This window comes from Rhea pennata, chromosome Z, assembly GCF_028389875.1.
Source record: "Rhea pennata isolate bPtePen1 chromosome Z, bPtePen1.pri, whole genome shotgun sequence".
NCBI classification, from domain to species: domain Eukaryota; kingdom Metazoa; phylum Chordata; class Aves; order Rheiformes; family Rheidae; genus Rhea; species Rhea pennata.
In genome coordinates this window covers 3413814-3432400 of record NC_084702.1, presented here as the reverse complement: position 1 = coordinate 3432400, position 18587 = coordinate 3413814, and positions in this window count along the sequence as shown.

The window sequence follows — 18587 nt, the reverse complement described above, 5'->3', positions numbered from 1 at the left end:
CCAGCAAGACATAGTGCTGAACTACTTGCTCTGCCTGAGCCTTCTTTGAGCAGTCTCTTGGGCTAAGGGATCTCCAGAGGTGCCTTCCAACCTCAAGAAATCTGTGCTTCTGCAAGTAGAGGTACTCTTGTGCTCAGCCTGGGCTTCTCAAGTCAAGCACAAGGTGGGCGAACTGGAAAGGAGTAGTGCTACCCCAGATGGATAGGAGCCTCAGGTAGGCAGTTTGTGAGGACAGATGGAGGCCCTTGGGTTTCATAGTCCGGTTGTTGAATGTATACACATAGAGACAGTGTTTGTTAGGGAGGGAGGGAGGGAAGGAGGAGGAAGGAAGGAAGGGAAGAAGGGAGGAGATTTTTGGGGCATCTAGATCTGGGCTAACTTTCATGCAGGCAGTCAAATTTGTCAAATAGAATGGTCAATTCCTGTTTGCACGGCAAGGATAGCCTCTGTTGCCAGGGTTCCTGCAACAGCACCAAACTCCCTAAACTGTTCCTTCTGAGCATTTACAAGTATTTCATAGCACAGCTGGATTAATATTGCAGGAGGGACTGAACAGAAAGTATTTGGACTAGCCATGTGCTCCACCAAAGATGATAATCCACATACTAACATATACCAGTTGGTCTACATATAGAGCTGTAGAGTGGAATCTTCAGGGCAGTCCAGAACTGGCACTTGGAAAGTTCCTTCCTCAATTACTCAACTTCTTTGCTGGGAAGGTGGCTAGGAGTTCGGCGAATTGCTTCATTTCAACGCATCTGTTGTCTAATATCAGGTGATTGCCTTTTTGATGCAAATTACAGAATCACAGAATACTTGAGGTTGTAAGATACCTCTGGAGATCATGTGGTCCAAAACCCTAATCAAGCAGGGTCAGCTAGAACAGAGGGACCAAGATGATGTCCAGTGGGGCTTTGAATAACTCCAAGAACGGAGGCTCCACAATCTCTCAGGACAACCTGTGGCCAAGCTCGACCACCCTCACTTTAAAACTTTCCTTCTGCTTGGACAGCATTTCCTGTTGTGCCCATTGCCTCTTGTCCTCTCACTGGCCACAGCTGAGAGGAGGTTGGCCTCATCATCTTGACATCCTCCCATCAAACCCTCCCATTGCCTTGCAGGAACACTTGGAAGAAGCGGTGAGTGATTGTTGTGGGTCACTCCCTGCTGCAGGGGATGGAGGCATCTCTCTGCTGGCCTGACCTCTTGTCTAGAGAGGTTTTCTGCCTGCCATGGGCTCCTATGCAAGAGGTCATCAAAAGACTGCCAGGGTTTGTCCGCACGTCAGACTATTACCCTCTTCTGCTCTTTCTTGTGGGCACTAATGATACCAAGGGCAAACTGGAAGTGATTAAACAGGATTTCAGAGCTCTGGGGATGTCAGTCAAAGGTCTGAGAGCCCAGGTCATTTTCTCCTCAATCCTGCCAGCAAGAGGAAGCATGGGAGCAGCAACAGACAGACTTTCCAAGTTAAAAACAGGCTGCACCACTGATGTTGGCCACAGGGCTCTGTTTTCTACAAGCATGGGACCCTGTTTGAAGATCAGCAACTGATGGGAAGAGATGGGATCCACCTCAGTGGGGCACACATGTCTTTGCCAACAGGTTGGCCAGCCCAGTAAAGAGGGCTTTCAACTAGGCAGGATGAGGGAAGGGGAGAGTTATAGAGACAGGGTAATAAACAAAATGCAGCCCAAGTCAGGATGCCTCCAGCATCCTGTAAAAACTCCAGTAAAAACATTGATAAGATCATCCTAGATTCTTCTCTTCTCCAGGCTAAATGGCCACAGCTTTCTCAGCTTCTCTTTGTATGAGAAATGTTTAATCATCTTTGTGGCCCTTGGCTGCAATCACTTCAGCAGGTCCATGTCTCTCATGTATTGGGAAGCCTAGAATTGGACTCAGTCCTCTGATATGGCCTCTCTAGGGCTGAGTAGTGGGGAAAGATCATCTCCTTTGTCCTGCTGCCAACAGCTGGTTGTCCACCAGGATACCTAGGTTCTTCTCTGGAAAGCTAATCTTCACCGGGTCAGTTCCCAGCCTTTTCTGAGGTATGCAATCATGCACCAAATGACTTCTCCTGTAGCGTTCCTTGGTTATTCATGAAAAGAATTAATTCATTTGGCATGTGTACAGACACAGTCATGATACCCAGCTACATCACTGTGAAAACTATAAGACAGCCTTGAGTGTCTTGATAGAATTTAGATTCCTTAATTCTTTCCACATGGTAAAGAGAAAGAGCAAGGAAACCCAACAGCATCGCACAGCTACCTAAGGGCAGTTCAAGGATGACAGAGTCAAAGTCTTCTTGGCAATGTCGGATGATAGAACCAAGGTCCATGGGCACAAGATGCAGCTTCAGCTCTCAGCTTAGACATAGGCATATTATCCTGCCCAGGAAGATTTTTCAGCCCTGGGAAAGGTCTGCAGTGAAGTGTGTGTGAGAGGGGTCCATCCTTCACATTTCCAAGCCTCACCTTGACAAAGGCAGCATCACCCTTCCCTGCTCTGGTGGGTAGTAGATCCCTTCCAAGCATGAGCTGGGAATGGAGACTGACAGACCTCCCTTCAAACCATCACTTCTGGGGTTCATTACTGTAGTAGGTTGGCAGACCTTCTCAGAGGTCTGCCTGCTTTAGGCAGTAGTGTGATGCCTGCATCCCAGCCCTGCCAAAATAGCTGTCTTCGTTTTCTGCATCTTTCCATAGTAGCTGCAAGGAGTGCTTCCACAGTGGAGTGCAAGGGCTGCTAAGGGAGAGTGTCCTTGCCCACTTGTAGGCACAGTCCACAGTCACAGACTAAACAATATCCAGTGAGACAGATTTAGAGTCTGGAGGGGGGCATGGGAGCTCTGCTCTTCAGTTCAGCTTGATCTCAGAGCCCTTGCCTTAGATTCCCTAGGACCAGAGGAAAGATGTATCAATAAACTTCAGAGAGTAATTTTCACTGGACTTTGTCAGCACTGTGAATCTCTTTCTTGTATGGGGAATGGGGTCAGTTCCTCAGCAATAGCATAAGAGATGTCCTTTGCCTCCGAGGCAACGTCTCTCCTTGCATGAAGGCTCAGCCACCTGGAGCTCATTGCCACTGGGCCAGGCAGTGAAGCTGATACTTGGGGACATCCTTGTGGACGGAGCAAGGGGTAGTGAGCAGAAGGGACCTTCTCAGGTGGTAAAAATGGAAATAGAGTGGAAAATATACCTAGTGATACTCTCGTTGCAAAGACAGATGAACATTCATAACAAGCGGGTGTTGTGGAGGATGCACTGCAGCTTTCCTCAACACTGCGCCATCACACTCTTGATCATCCCATCTAGCACAGCATTCACCCTTTGGGAGACACTGCTCATATACTGTAGCCTGTATGCAGCTGACTTCATGCAGCACTTCCTTTCTGCATAAAGAAATCACTCTTCCTCTCCGAAAATGTGAATTTCATTAAGTGGCTCTGCTCTGCTCTTCTCTGCCAAACAGATGGCTTGTAAATCAACAAAAGCAACTTTTAGTGAAATCTCAGTGAACTCACTTTTCCCCAATCCCCACTGTCCTCTCCAGCTCAGACTGCAGTGATAGACTGAGCTGCAACAGAAAAGACAAAATGCAAGTGGCCCACACTGTGTTTCACTGGCTGCTTCTCCAGATGCTCCTCCATAGGTAGACGACCAGATCTTCTCAGATGAGGTGGAAGATGACGGAAGAAGTTTCAGTAGGGACAGAAAAAAAGAGACCTAGAAGTCGGACTCCATTGGCTTAAGTATAGTGTGGCCTTTCGTGGGAAGGGACAGCTGGTGGTGAAGTGATAAGTTCAGTTTCTCTGCAAATCTTCCTCTCTAAGAGGAACATGGAGTGTTGGACTGCAGAGGGTCTGCTATCATGATAATGCAGATCTCTCTGCCCAGAAAAGGCAAGTGTTCGGTGCTCCAGTACTAGGAGATGGTTAAACAATTAATCAAGATATTTGGAGCATGCTCAAACTCAGATGACGTATTCAGGCACACCTGCCTGTAGGAGGAAGATCCCACGACTAGCTTAGGCAGGCCTGGTGCCTGCTTGAATCACTCTACCGGTTTTCCACAGCCTAGGGGTCAGATCATACAGTCAGCACAATGTCCAATACATTAAGTCATGCCATGCCTCAAGACAGTTTAAATTGTATGTTCTCATTAACCCTGCTGATCAGCGGATGACCCGGAGTAAGGCAAGAAAGCACGTGGGGGAAGGGGACAGCCTACATCAGGAAAGCAAGGCATGAGGTCCTGGCAAAGTAGGTAGGGAAGAGCGTGCGCACTTTTGGGTTCCTGCCAGCACCTTCAGTGCCAAAAGGCTTTGATTTGGGAATATGAAAGTGGTCACGCATGGTATCATTTTGAGGACAACCTTTGAGCCTTAACAAGCATTAACTTGCTCAAATAGGCTGGCAAGAAAATGCACCTGCTTGCACATGAAAATGAATTCACCGATGCAGATTGCTGCTTTCGTACAGCAAGTCAGGAACACAGTGTGTTCAAATAACAGAAAATACAGAGCAGGGGGAATATGTTGTCTGTGTCAGCTTTTTTGACATACTTCACTGCACAGTCTAGATTCAGAAAATTCCGTGTATTTTCTTTTATTTTCTTTCAAGAGTCAAGAGACTTTGAAGAGCTCTTCACAAAGCAAAGATCTTGGTAGCCCAGCAGCCTGTCCTTTTTGGGGAGCAATTTTGCCTGACTGGAAAAGAGGAGTACATAATATTCTCAAACATATACAGCCTCCAGGGATTTGCAGCTCCAGAGTGGCTTTGGCCACTGGATTTTTTCCAAGGTTGGCCTTCTCTGGATTTTTTTGGTTGGTTTTTGAGTCTGTGACAGCTCTCGAACGCACAATGAAAAGTTCCAGAACCTCCCTGAAAGTTCTTAATCTGTACAAGTTTCTCTGTAGAGGAGCCAAGCAGTCTGGTGGCATCTGTTCTGCTCCCCTCTGCAAGCTGAAAGTCTCTAGCCTGTTCTCTAGCCTGGATTTGTTGGAGGGCTACTGGGAAATCTGGATGGAGGAAACAGAGTCTTTAGGAAAGATACAACGGATCCCTGCTTTCCAGAGTGGAGATTTCTCAAGCCGCAAAATCTTCAACACAGTGAAGGATACCTGAAAGTAAGTAATGCAATTTTAAAATACAGGATACTCTAAACTAGTGGCCACAGGCAGAATACAAGGAGATGGCTGGTGGAGGCCTTGTGCTTCTCGTCTCCTTAGAGGAGCACCGCTGTACCTCTAGAAAAGCGGGAGAGACTGTGCAGCTTTTTTTCCCTTCCCGGCCTCATTGACCTCAAGCATCAGTCCAGAGGAACATTGAAAGATCTGTGCTGCAGACAGGGGTCACTCTGCGTTTCATTAAATATAACACACACAGATGCTTTGGAGAGCCATGCAGAAGCAATCACTACTGACTAGCTCTTGAGCTGCTCTAAAGCAGGTGCCTTGAAGCCTAGCAGAAAGGAAGGAGTACATAACGATCTCCGTATCACAAAACATATTTGCTGGCTAAAGGAATGCACTAAGCAATGATTCTGCAAAGCTAGTTGCAAGCGCTGTCTTCCAGTGCCTGATCCAGCTATCAGAACAGAAACCTCTGATGCAAAGATGCTGGTTGCAGAGCATGTGAATCCTGTGGATTTTGTACTGCATCTATGGTACATCTTCGATGTACCTTAACTGCTGCTGGGATTTACCTCTGTGAAGCTGACTCTGTGTTATAGGAGTTTCTGGGGAGGGATTCTCAGGAGCTTTCTTTCCCCTCGCTCTCTTGCAGAGAGAGTTGTTTGTCCCTCATCTCAGGATGTTTACTCTGTGGCTTTGGTGCAAGATAGAGATAGTGCTAGGCCCTGCTTCAGCAAGATGGAGGCTAGTTCCTGCTTCTGTCCTCTGGACCCATTAAACTCCCAGCCCAAAGAGCTTTCTTCCTATGGCTATCTACCCTGCCCCCTTCTCTACCCTACCCCAACACCTGTGGCACAAATCGCTGGCCAGAAAAGGGGATTTTCCTTCCCCTGAACAAAGGGCCTGGGCTAGCAGAACTCTCTCAGCTAGGAATGAGATGTGCAGAAGGAGGCTGGGGCAGAGCAAAGCCAAAGACTGCAGGAGCCTGCCACTGTGGAGACTGTGACCCTCCAGGAGTAGGAGTATCTAATTAATTGGGTTTTGTCCAGCATCATGCCTCTCACTACAGAAGCTCCTGTGCCTTGGTAGCTCAAGAGCATTACCAACATGACCCCCCAGGTCAGCCCATCGTTGATGTTAGATGTGCTAATGGCTGGTGTGTGAAAGTGTAGATGCCTCGTTACACCAAGCAGTTTATCTTCACTCATATTTGCCTAGCTCCTGACACCAGAGAAATCAGAGTAAGCTATTAAATTCACATCCTCACTGTTGGGGAAGTCTTGGCAATAGTCTGCCATACTCTCTTGGCTAACAAACCAGAGCAGGCTGTCATAAGCCACGTCACTTCTCTCCTGTACTCCAGCAGCCCAAATCCTGAGCTGGCCACAAAGGAGTGGCTTACTTTGCCTCTTCTAGCCAGTGAAATTCTCGCATTTGGGCTGGTTAGCAGCTTTCTGCAGCTTGAACTCCACCTTTCCTCACTCCCATCAGATCTGTTGACCTTTGAAGACCCTGAGGCATCCGTAGCCCTGGATGAAAGCAAAGTTCTTTAGCTGAAGTATGCTGGACAGTGGCATGCCGTAGACATTCTCTTTTCCTCAAAACACCAGTCAGAGTTCTCACTTCCCTTCATTATCCACAAGTGACCAAATTTTATGAATCAAAATTCAACATGCAGCTGAATTCACCCATGTGGTTCTGACCATGTCATTTCCCAGTGCAAGGTGCCTCCTGCAGCTGATTCTCTGCTGACTCTATCACTCTCTGAGTTTCTCTATACCCGATCGGGTTGGGTGATCAGGATGGCTAAACAGTAGTAACACCAGCTAGTGAATGGTCTCCCATTTGAAGCAGCTACTCAGTGTGTTCTTGCAGGACAGCTACTCAACAACTCAGTAGCTGTGAGGAGGCAGCGGCTACAACGTACAGCTCAGGACGTGGCACATTCTCTTTTCCAGAGAGCACACAGTCCTTGGGTTCCACATTGCTCGTGCAATGGAAACCAGTGTCATGGCTACATTTGTACATTACAAGCAGAACAACATAGATTAGTAATCCGCCATCTAGCTAGTTGTGAACAAACATAATTGGTGTAGCTCTAAGGAAGATGAGATACAGAATTAATAAGGAAGACGGAATTCTGCATTAGAGAGGGGAAACTTCCAGTGCAACAGCTGCTCCAATATGAAGATGAGAACTGCCTAATGAGAAAAGTGCTCAGAGGTTTAGAGGTTTATATTTGCTGCAGTTTCCCTTTGAGATCTTTTTTTAATCTAAAAATGAAATTTACTCTTTATGGACAACTGTATGGAAGGGGAAATCTGAACACAAGTTGCTCTTTTTTCTTTCTTTTGGATTATGCAATCAGAACAGAGAACAGCTCTGGAGGAGGCCTGCATAGAGTCTTGTCAGAGTTTAAAAGAAAGAACCCCATGGTAGAGAAAGACTAAAGCAATGTGAGGCTGCATATGGGCATCACAAATATTAAGGGTACTGAGCATTAGTTCTGCAAGCCCCCTTTGAACTTCCAAGCTGAATCTCTCATGAATCTTCTCATGAATAATCTCTACCCATAATCAATGGCTCACAGACCAGGCTGCTGCATGACACCAGTATTACTCCTATTAGCTGTTATATAGATGGTCTGTTCTCTTCATTCAGAAAGACCTAAACCCCAGGCACTGGGGAGCTCCAAGTGTCCTTACAGGCAAAATTTGCTTTCTGTAACCTTTAGCCCAGAACAGGGCGTGGAAGATGGGGAGACTCCAGCCCAGACTGTGAGTAAAGGGGAGTTTGCAGGCCAGTTAGCTAGAATAATGCATTTAGTTTCAAACTCAGGATATTTGCAGAGAACACCGTTGAGACGTGGTTATAAAATAGTATGTAATTCCATTAAAATGGGTTACTTTTGTGGAGTGATGCAGCAAGGAGGAAAGGGAGGCAAGCATGGAATATACCTTTCAGTGAACATTAGGAACACACAGGCTGCCACAGGTTACTACAGTTACGCCTTCAGGCCACAGAATTCTGTGATCAGGCAGTCTGACCGCTGAGAGCAGAGGCCTCTCCCTACCGTTCATGCAGCTGGCGGTTATGAAGTGAGAAAGTATTTTTCAGGAAGAGTCCAGACCCTGTTTTGGGACACCCACCATCTATTTCAGGAAGCTCTGCAAGAGCTGATCAATCTTGGCAGCAAAAAGCCGCTCCGTTGGTCTGATTCGGGTTGTTCTGTCTTTTTGTTTGCTATAATAAGGCTGTCCTTTTTTTTAGCAGCTACCAGTCCATGGTAAATGAGCACATGTAAGAAGCCCAGTCATGAGTTACTGGCCTGGAATCATGAATCCTTGTTCTGTTTCAACCAACCCCACTTCCTCCTGCCACTCAGTTCCGACAGAGCTCTTCTTCCACACATGCAGCCTCTCTGTGTTTTGAGTTTGGATGTCTAGGCAGGATGGGATCCTGCAATAACCAAAGTAGAGATAAAAGCACAGAAGATCCCGGGATTGAGCTCCAGTAAACTCTGGAGAATTCATTTTGCAAATGTTTACTGTAAGCATAGAGTTAGCACTTTAATTATGCCTGCTTTGTCTTTGTGGGTATCAGCTGGACCAACTTAGTTTAAATGAATGCAAAATCTTCTCTTCCTTAATCTGCGTCTTGAGATTTTACTGACGTGCTGATCTGCAGAGGGCAACTTCGTAATCATGAGAGCACACAACAGTGTTGTGCAGCTGTAGTTGTCAAGCTGCATTTGTCCTTTTCTGAACTACCAGTTTTGAAACCTGACAGACAGCAGCATGTCATCAGTTCAGCAGCAGTCGGACCAAGAATGCTGTCATATGGGAACTCAGCAGTCACTTTGCATAATCATTTTCACAGCTGGAATCATTGTGATTCTCCGTAACGTAATGAAGAATGTTTCTTTCTGTTCAAAGACCTGTGGCAGAGTGAAGGAGAGAGTTACTGCCGGAGAGAGGAGCTTCATTCATGACCAAGCCGCTAGCCATAGAGTTTCTGAAAAGAAAGAAAAGCACAGGCATGTTCTTTAATACTGCAGAACTGCTAAGAAAAAACATTTTGTCAGAGCTCAGAGAGAAAACCAGAGAGGAATCAGGATTCCTTGATTCCTTACTCAGCCCTTGGCACATCTATCTCCTGTGCAGCTTCTCATTTAATTATTTTATTTCATACAAGTTATTAATACAGCCAGCTGTTGATGTAGCTGAGGATTTTCCCCTGAACTAGAAAAATCTAGCAATTTTTAAAGAACCAGTTCAGCAGGAGGGAGCAGGAGAGCTAAACAAGCCTCCGGCAATTCACTGAGTTCCAGCAGACAGCTGAATGAAAAGCTCCTTGTTGCAGCCTACTCCTGAAACAGAATAAAGGTCAGACTCGTGTCTCAAGGCTTGGAAAAGGCTATGCACCTTCCCTCGTTGTCCCCATTCACTTGGGCTACAACCCAGCCTCTAATATTGAAATACATTACAGAAGAGTGGAAAGAGCCATGAAGCTACTTCCAAAATGAACGCCAGCATCAGATCTTACAATGGGCCTTGCAGAGCTGCACCTTCAGCATTAAAAAGCGGTAAGACAGGTGGAGTGTCCTGCTCTGGTTTTGTATCAGACAAGTAATAGCCTTGATCATTCCCCATCACCCTCTCTAGCCTCCGAAATGCAGCTTTGGAAAGAAAGAGGTGGAGAAATAGCATATTAAATACACCCTTTGGCATAAAGTGCTTTGTGGGATGGCGAGGACAAGGAAAAACTGCTTGTGAGATGGCAGAAAGGATCCTTCCAAACTTCCTCAGACTCTAGTAATGGTGTGCAATAAGTCAGATCAGGAAAAATGAAGTGAGTCAAGCCAAGTATATTCTTCAGATGTTATAAATGAGCAGCTATGTTTAATGCAAATGCATTACACAGGTTCATGTTTGCCATGCGTCTTAACAATATGAATACCATATATACAATAGCTCTCTCCTGAAATCAAAACAAAGAGAATGAAACAATTACCTTTACGTTTAGTGTCCTAGAGGTCTTTGGCCTTATTCAATGACTGCCTAAATCTTCTTTGAGAATCATCCTTCATTGGTTTGGCAGATAAAATAAAGTTTTGTAATCAAGTTAGACATTTTCATGACAAGCGTCCTAGCTGTTGGCTACCCAGAATGGCGGCAGCGTGAAGGGCTCGCTGAAGTCTTTGGGGAGTTGTGGCAGCTCAGCCAGAAGTGGGTTTAGTGGGCACGTGTCCTAATTCCTCACTCAGAAAAAATGCAGTAGTGAGACCTGCTTGAAATATTTCTCTGTTATGTTTAACTAAATGTGGCATCCAACCATCTTGGCCCACAGCTGACAGAAGCCTGCCGAAGGTACCGGAGATGACGTAACCGCATTCCCACTGGTGAGTTAAATATGCACATACCTGGAATTTAAGTAGGAGCGTAGCAAGTGAAGAGGAAAACTATTGAAATTAACTGTAATTCCTAAGCTAGGCAATGCTGATGAAGCAAAAGAGAAAGGCCACCTTTATGTGCAGAGAGCTAAGAGATTAAACTTCAATGAACTCTCTCTGCTCTATTCATGGAACAGCAGCACTGGCCAAGTACATGAAATTCTGCTACTTGGATCACAAAATACTCTCAGAAAAGAGCAGTCGTGTTATGACTCCAAGACCATGTTTGTCCTAAGTGTCCTACAGGAAAAGGGGAATAGTTGCAAAGGTTTATGTGCAGCACGCAGGTGCACTCCGAGCACACGTGCACTCAGGAACTCACAAGGCAGCTCTGGCCTTGGCTATCCATTGCCCTGCTGGGGAAACAGGTACTCGTGGATTTCACCTCTTTCTTTCTTCCACATGTTCATCTTGCCTGAGCCAAAAGAAAAGGCATAGAGAAGCAAGCCACCAAGACATGGAGGGACTGAGAGAAAGGGAACTGCTTTAGTGTGGTACAGGGGACAGAGCATAAAGATAAGAGCCTGAGACAGGAAAAATGCTGCTGTGGTTCGGAGCTGTGTCCTGTAAGTAATATTACTGCTTTGTTTTCTTTCTTCTTGTACAGGTACAATAATAGCACCCCTCTACGCCTCTGCCTTCTTACAAGGGTGGAAATAAATGGGAATGAATTTTCTTTAGGCTGGTGTTGCTAGATTCAGGTCTTCATCACTTCACATGTGAATACAATAATCACAGACAAATTTAAATTCAGTTGGCTGAAAAGAAATGATTTTGGGGGGCTGCATACTACAGCTATTACTAAAATGTCCTAGTAACCCTTATACCAACATTAATTCCTTATACCATCAAATGGGCAATCATTGTCTGCTTGGCTGTTTTCAGGACGGCATATTAAGCACCTCAGGACTGTAACTTTGGCCTTCAAAGTGTTTTTAGAGCAGAGGTGAGGGTCTCTCATTTGCAGTTGGAAAGGCTTTGGAGGAATGATGGCAAAATACATTTCACTTAGGCACTGAAAGTCTATTTCTCTGGCATTGCACTGAAGATCATTACGGACTGACCGTAATCTTATTGGCTCTTGTTTGACACACTGCATCCAGAGGTGCATAAATTTCAGCAAAGAATTAATGACAAGTTCTTTCCCTAGAAATGCAATTCTTATCCAAATGCACCAGGGCAAAGTGGAATAAAATGGACTTTCTTCTAGTGGTATGCTTTGGTTCTGTACTTGAGGAGAGAAAATAGTAGGGTGTCTTCACACGTTGGCTTCAACAAAACTACCTAAACCTAACGCCACTGCTTTTCTGAGGAGGAAACATTGTAAGACATTGTCTTCCTTAAACAAGAAGATTTCCTCAGAGTGCAGAAGACTGTTGAACACTAATTGAAGATAGAAATTCACCTATCTATCCATGGTAAAGAATTTTGCCAAGAGATTTTCAAAAGACAAAAAGACATACTCAATTGTGTGAAAAGACATATTGTGTTCTGTTGTCACATAGTAAACTGATGCTTGTAGTAGCTGAATGGTGTATTTGAAGACAGCTGGAGTAATGGACATAATACTGATCTTCATTTCAAAATGGTTCCTACCTAAAGCAGTTACTCACTTCTCATGTGTTTTTTCCCTTCTTTTCTATCCAAAAGGGAGGTCTCTGAAACACATGGCTACCACTGGCAGATTAAGAAAAAAACTTCTCTCTGCCACTTCATTATTTTCTTAACTACTCTGTCAGTGATGACTTGAAGCCAAAGGGCCTACCACATAGTTCACGTTTCAGTACCAAGCTCTGCTGTGTGATGACCAGAGAATGCCAGAACCTGACAGATCTGTCTCCCAGCAACACAAGCAGCTGCAAGGAATTCTTGTGACACTCTCTTACAGATGTGAGCCACCAAGACCCTGGTCCCCTCTGTGGCTCTCACCTTCTTCTCAACTCATGTCTTCTCCCGAAAAGCTACAACCTAGCATTTTTGAGTTTTCCCATCGGCCCATATGGTATTTCTGCTTTTGAGAGTAAGTAGCAACTTTCTGCTAAAGGGAGGCTCGTCTGAGACAGAGAAGGTGTCTGCATACAATCACTGCATTGTTCAGTAAATTCAAGAAATAATTACGGATTTATTGAGAAAGCCAAGAAGAAGACAGGAAAGGAGGGGAGGGGAGGGGAGGGGAGGGGAGGGGAGGGGAGGGGAGGGGAGGGGAGGGGAGGGGAGGAGAGGAGAGGAGAGGAGAGGAGAGGAGAGGAGAGGAGAGGAGAGGAGAGGAGAGGAGAGGAGAGGAGAGGAGGAGAGGAGAGGAGAGGAGAGGAGAGGAGAGGAGAGGAGAGGAGAGGAGAGGAGAGGAGAGGAGGGGAGAGGAGAGGAGGGGAGAGGAGGGGAGAGGAGGGGAGAGGAGGAGAGGAGAGGAGTGAATGGAAGAGCAGGGGAGGGAAGGGGAGGGCAGGGGAGGGGAGGGGAAAGGAAGGGAGAGGGAGGGGGAGGGGGAGGGGAAGAGAAGAAGAGATGAGGGGAGGGGAGATCGGAGGGGAGGGGAGGGGAAAGGGAGGGGGAGGGAGAGGGAGAGGAAGAGGGGGAGGGAGAGATGAGGTAAGAGGAGGGAGGAGGGGAAAAGGGAGGGGAGGGGACAAAGAGGGAGGAGAGGAAAAAAATAAAAGAGGAGAGTAGAAGAAAGTAGCAGAGTGAAGACAGTGGACAAAGAAGAAAGAGAAGAGAGAGAGAAGAAAGAAAGAGAGGAGAGAGAAGAAGAAAGAAAAGAGGTGAAGGAAGAAAGGAAGAAGAGAAAAAAAGGAGAAGGAAGAAAGGAAGAAAAAGGAGAGCGAAGAAAAGATCAGAGAGAAAAAAGCCGAAAAGAGTGGAGAGAAAAGAAAGAAAAGAAAGAGGAGAGAGAAGCAAGTAAAAAAAAGAGAGATGTGGGAAGAAAAGAAGATAAAGAGACAGAAGAGAGGGAAGTAAAGAAGAAAGAAAAAGAGGAGAGGGAAGAAGAAAGAAGAGAAGAGAGAAGAAAGGAGATGAGGAGAGGAAGAAGGAAGAAGAGAAGAGAGGAGAAAGGAAAAGAGGAGAGGGAAGAAGAAGAGCTGAGAGAAGAAAGGAAAAGAGGAGAGGGAAGAAGAGGAGAAAGGAGATGGAAGAAAGGAAGTAAAAAGAGAGGGAAGAAAGAAGAAGAGAAAGAGGAGAGAGAAGGAAGAAAGTAAACGGGAGAGAAGGAAGAAAGGAAAAGAGGAGAGGGAAGAAGAGGGAAAAGAGGAAGAAGAAGAGCAAGAAGAAAGAAGAAGGCGAGTGAAGAAAGCAAGCAAGAGTGGCGAGAGAAGAAAGAAGGAAAGAGAGAGAAGAGAGAGAGAAGAAAGCAAGTGAGAGAGAAGAAAAAGAAATGGAGGAGAGAGAAGAAGAAAAGAGAGCGGAGGCTGAAAGAAGCAAAAGAAAGAGGGAGGAGAGGAGAGGAGAGGCGAGGAGAGGAGCGGCAAGCAGTGGCGAGGCGAGGAGAGGAGAGGCGATGAGAGGAGAGGCGAGGAGTGGCGAGGCGAGGAGAGGAGAGGCGCTAAAGCAAGTAAAAGAGGAGAAAGGAAGCAAGAGAGTGGAGAGAGAAGGAAGCAAGCGAGAGAGGAGAGAGAAGGAAGCAATGTGGGAAAAGAGGAGAGAGAAGAAGAAAGAAGAAGAGCTGGGAGAAGAAAGGAAAAGAGGAAAGGGAAGAAGACAGAAGAGAAGAAAGGAAAAGAGGGAAGAAGAAAGAAGAGAAAAGAAGAAGGGAAAAGAGAGGGAAGGAAGAAGAAAAGAAGAGCTGAGAGCAGAAATGAAAAGAGAGGGAAGAAGATAGAGGAGAAGAGGGAAGAAAGGAAAAGTGGAGAAAGAAGAAGAAAGAGGAGAAAAGAGAAGAAAGGAAAAGAGAGGGAAGAAGAAAGAAGAGGAGAAGAGAAAAGAAGGGAAAAGAGAGGGAAGGAAGAAGAAACAAGAAGAGCTGAGATCAGGAAGGAAAGAGAAGGAAGAAGATAGAGGAGAAGAGGGAAGAAAGGAGAAGTGGAGAAGGAAGAAGAAAGGAGAAAAGAGAAGGAAGGAAGAGGAGAAGAAGAAAGAAGAAGAAGAAAGAAGAAAGAAGAAAGAAGAAAGAAGAAAGAAGAGAAGAGAGAAGAAAGGAAAAGAGAGGGAAGAAAGGAAGAAAGAGGAGAGGGCGGAAAGAAGAGGAAAGAGAGAGAAGCAACAAAGTAAGAGGGAGAGAAGGAAGAAAGGAAAAGAGAGGGAAGAGAGGAAGAAGAAGGAAAGGGAAGAGAGGAAGAAAAAGGAGCAGGAGGAAAGAAGAAGAGGCAAGTGAAGAAAGAAAGAGTAGAGAGAGAAGAAAGAGAGAGGAGAGAGAGAGAAGCAAAGAATCTAGTAAAAGAGGAGATAGAAATAGAAAAAGGAAGAAGAAAGAAGAGGAGAAGAAAGAAGAAGGGAAAGAGGGGGAAGGAAGAAGAGGAGAAGAAAGGAGGAGAGGGAAGAAATGAAGAAAAAGCCTAGGGAAGACAGAAGAAGAGAAGGAGTAGAGAGCAAGAAGAAAGTAAGAGGGAGAGAAGGAAGAAAGGAAAAGAGGAGACGGAAGAAGAAGAGCTGAGAGAAGAAATGAAAAGAGGAGAGGAAAGAAGAGGAGAAAGGAGATGGAAGAAAGGAAGTAAAAAGAGAGGGAAGAAAGAAGAAAAGAAAGAGGAGAGAGAAGGAAGAAAGTAAACGGGAGAGAAGGAAGAAAGGAAAAGAGGAGAGGGAAGAAGAGGGAAAAGAGGAAGAAGAAGGAGCAGGAAGAAAAAAGAAGAGGCGAGTGAAGAAAGCAAGCAAGGCTGGCGAGAGAAGAAAGAGAGAAAGAGAGAGAGGAGAGAGAGAAGAAAGCAAGTGAGAGAGAAGAAAGAAAGAAATGGAGGAGAGAGAAGAAGAAAAGAGAGCGGAGGCTGAAAGAAGCAAAAGAAAGAGGGAGGAGAGGAGAGGAGAGGTGAGGAGAGGAGCGGCAAGCAGTGGCGAGGAGAGGCGAGGAGCGGCGAGGCGAGGAGTGGAGATGTGAGGCGAGGCGAGGAGTGGCGAGGCGAGGAGAGGAGAGGCGATGAGAGGAGAGGCGAGGAGTGGCGAGGCGAGGAGAGGAGAGGCGCTAAAGCAAGTAAAAGAGGAGAGAAAGCAAGCAAGAGAGTGGAGAGAGAAGGAAGCAAGCGAGAGAGGAGAGAGAAGGAAGGAATGTAGGAAAAGAGGAGAGAGAAGAAGAAAGAAGAAGAGCTGGGAGAAGAAAGGAAAAGAGGAAAGGGAAGAAGACAGAAGAGAAGAGAAGAGAAGAGAAGAGAAGAGAAGAGAAGAGAAGAGAAGAGAAGAGAAGAGAAGAGAGGAAAGGAAAAGAGAGGAAAGAAGAAAGAAGGGAAAAGAGAAGGAAGGAAAAGAGAGGGAAGGAAGAAGAAAGAAGAAGAGCTGAGAGCAGAAAGGAAAAGAGAAGGAAGAAGATAGAGGAGAAGAGGGAAGAAAGGAAAAGTGGAGAAGGAAGAAGAAAGGGGAGAAAAGAGAAGAAAGGAAAAGAGAGGGAAGAAGAAAGAAGAGGAGAAGAGAGAAGAAGGGTAAAGAGGAGAGGGAAGAAGAAAGAAGAGCTGAGAGCAGAAAGGCAGAGAGGGAAGAAGATAGAGGAGAAGGGAGAAGAAAAGAGAAGTGGAGAAGGAAGAAGAAAGAGGAGAAAAGAGAAGAAAGGAAAAGAGAGGGAAGAAGAAAGAAGAAGAGCTGAGAGCAGAAAGGCAAAGAGAAGGGAGAAAATAGAGGAGAAGAGGGAAGAAAGAAAGAGGAGAAGAAAGAAGAAAGAAGAGAAGAGAGAAGAAAGGAAAAGAGGAGAGGGAAGAAAGGAAGAAAAAGGAGAGGGCGGAAAGAAGAGGAAAGAGAGAGAAGCAACAAAGTTAGAGGGAGAGAAGGAAGAAAGGAAAAGAGAGGGAAGAGAGGAAGAAGACGGAAAGGGAAGAGAGGAAGAAAAAGGAGCAGGAGGAAAGAAGAAGAGGCAAGTGAAGAAAGAAAGAGTAGAGAGAGAAGAAAGAGAGAGGAGAGAGAGAGAAGCAAAGAATCTAGTAAAAGAGGAGATAGAAATAGAAAAAGGAAGAAGAAAGAAGAGGAGAAGAAAGAAGAAGGGAAAGAGGGGGAAGGAAGAAGAGGAGAAGAAAGGAGGAGAGGGAAGAAATGAAGAAAAAGCCTAGGGAAGACAGAAGAAGAGAAGGAGTAGAGAGCAAGAAGAAAGTAAGAGGGAGAGAAGGAAGAAAGGAAAAGAGGAGAGGGAAGAGAGGAAGAAAAAGGAGAGGAAGAAAGGAGGAAAAAGGAGCAGGAGGAAAGAAGAAGAGGCGAGTGAAGAAAGCAAGCAAGAGTGGCGAGAGAAAAAAGAGAGAGAGAGAGAGAGAGAAGGAAGGAATCTATGAAAAGAGGAGAGAGAAACAGAAAGGGGAAATGCTGCAATAAGAAAGGAAAAGAGGAGAGAGAAGAAGAAAGAAGAGACGGAAGAAAGGAAAAGAGGGAAGAAGAAAAGGGGAGAAGGGAGAAGAAATGAAAAGCGGAGAAGGAAGAAGGAAGAAGAGAAGAGGGAAGTGAAGAAAAGAGGAGAGGCAAGAAGGAAGAAGAGAAAAGGGAGCCTGAAGAAAGGAAGAAAAAAGATGGAAGAAAGCAAGAAAAAGCCCAGGGAAGAAAGAAGAGAAGGAGGAGAGAGAAGGAAGACAGCAAAAGGGAAAGGAGGAAGAAAGGAAAAGAGGGGAGGGAAGAGAGGAAGAAGAAGGAGAGAGAAGAAAGGAAGATAAAAGGAGCAGGAAGAAAGAAGAGGCAAGTGAAGAAAGGAAGCAAGAGTGTAGAAAGAGAGAAGGAGGTGGAGGAGAGAAAGAAAAAAGAAAGTGAGAAGAAAGAAAGAAAAAGAGGAGCTAGAAGAAGAAAAGGGAGAGGAGAGTGAAAAAAGCAAAAGAAGAAGGAGAGGAGAGGCGAGGAGAAGCGAGGAGAGGCGAGGAGAGGCGAGGAAGAAAGGCGACCAAAGAAAGAAAGAGAGGAGAGAGGGAAGGAAAAGGGGAAGGAGAACGAGAAATGGGGAAGGGGAAGGGAGAGGGGAAGGCAGAGGGGAAGGAGAAAAGGAAGGGGAAGGAAAGAGGAAGGGAAAGGGGATGGGAAAGGGGGAAGGGGAAGGGAGAGGGGAAAGCAGAAGGGGAGGCGGAGGGGGAGGGGAAGGGGGAGGGGAAAGGAAGGGAAAGGAAAGGAAGGGAAAATGAAAAGGGAGAAGGGAACGAGGAAAGGGGAAATGGGAATGGAAAATGGAAGGAAAATGGGGACGGAAAGGGAAAGGGAAAGGGGAAAGGAAAACAGAAGGGAAATGGGGAGGGAAAAGGGAAAGGAAGGGGGAGGGGGAAAGGAGGGAAGGGAAGGGAAATTGAAAAAGGAGAAGGGAAAGAGGAAAGGGGAAATGGGAATGGAAAATGGAAGGAAAATGGGGAGGGAAAAGGGAAAAGGGGGAAGGGAAAAGGGGGAAGGGAAAGGGAAAAGGGGGAAAGGGAAAACAGAAGAGAATTGGAAGGGAAATGGGGAGGGAAAAGGGAAGGGAAATGGGGAGGGAAAGGGGAAGGGAAAGGGAAGGGGAAATGGAAAGGAAGGGAAATGGGGAGGGAAATGGGGAGAAAACTGGAAGGGGAAGGGGGAGGGAAATGAGGAGAGGAGGGGAGAGGAGGGGAGGGGAGGGAAGGGGAGGGGAGGGGAGAGGAGGGGAGGGTAGAGGAGGGGAGGGAACGAGAAGGGAAATGGGGAGAGAAATGGAAGGGAAATGGGGTGAAAGGGAAGGGAAAGGAGGGGGGAAATGGAAGGGAAGGGGAATGGGGAGGGAAATGGGGAGAAAAGGGGAAGGGGGAGAGAAATGAGGAGGGGAGGGGAGGGAACTGGAAGGGAAATGGGGAGGGAAATGGGAAGGGAAATGGGTTGAAAGGGAAGGAAAAGGGGGAGGGAAAGGGGAACTGGAAGGGAAATGGGGAGGGAAAGGGGAAGGGAAATGGGGTGA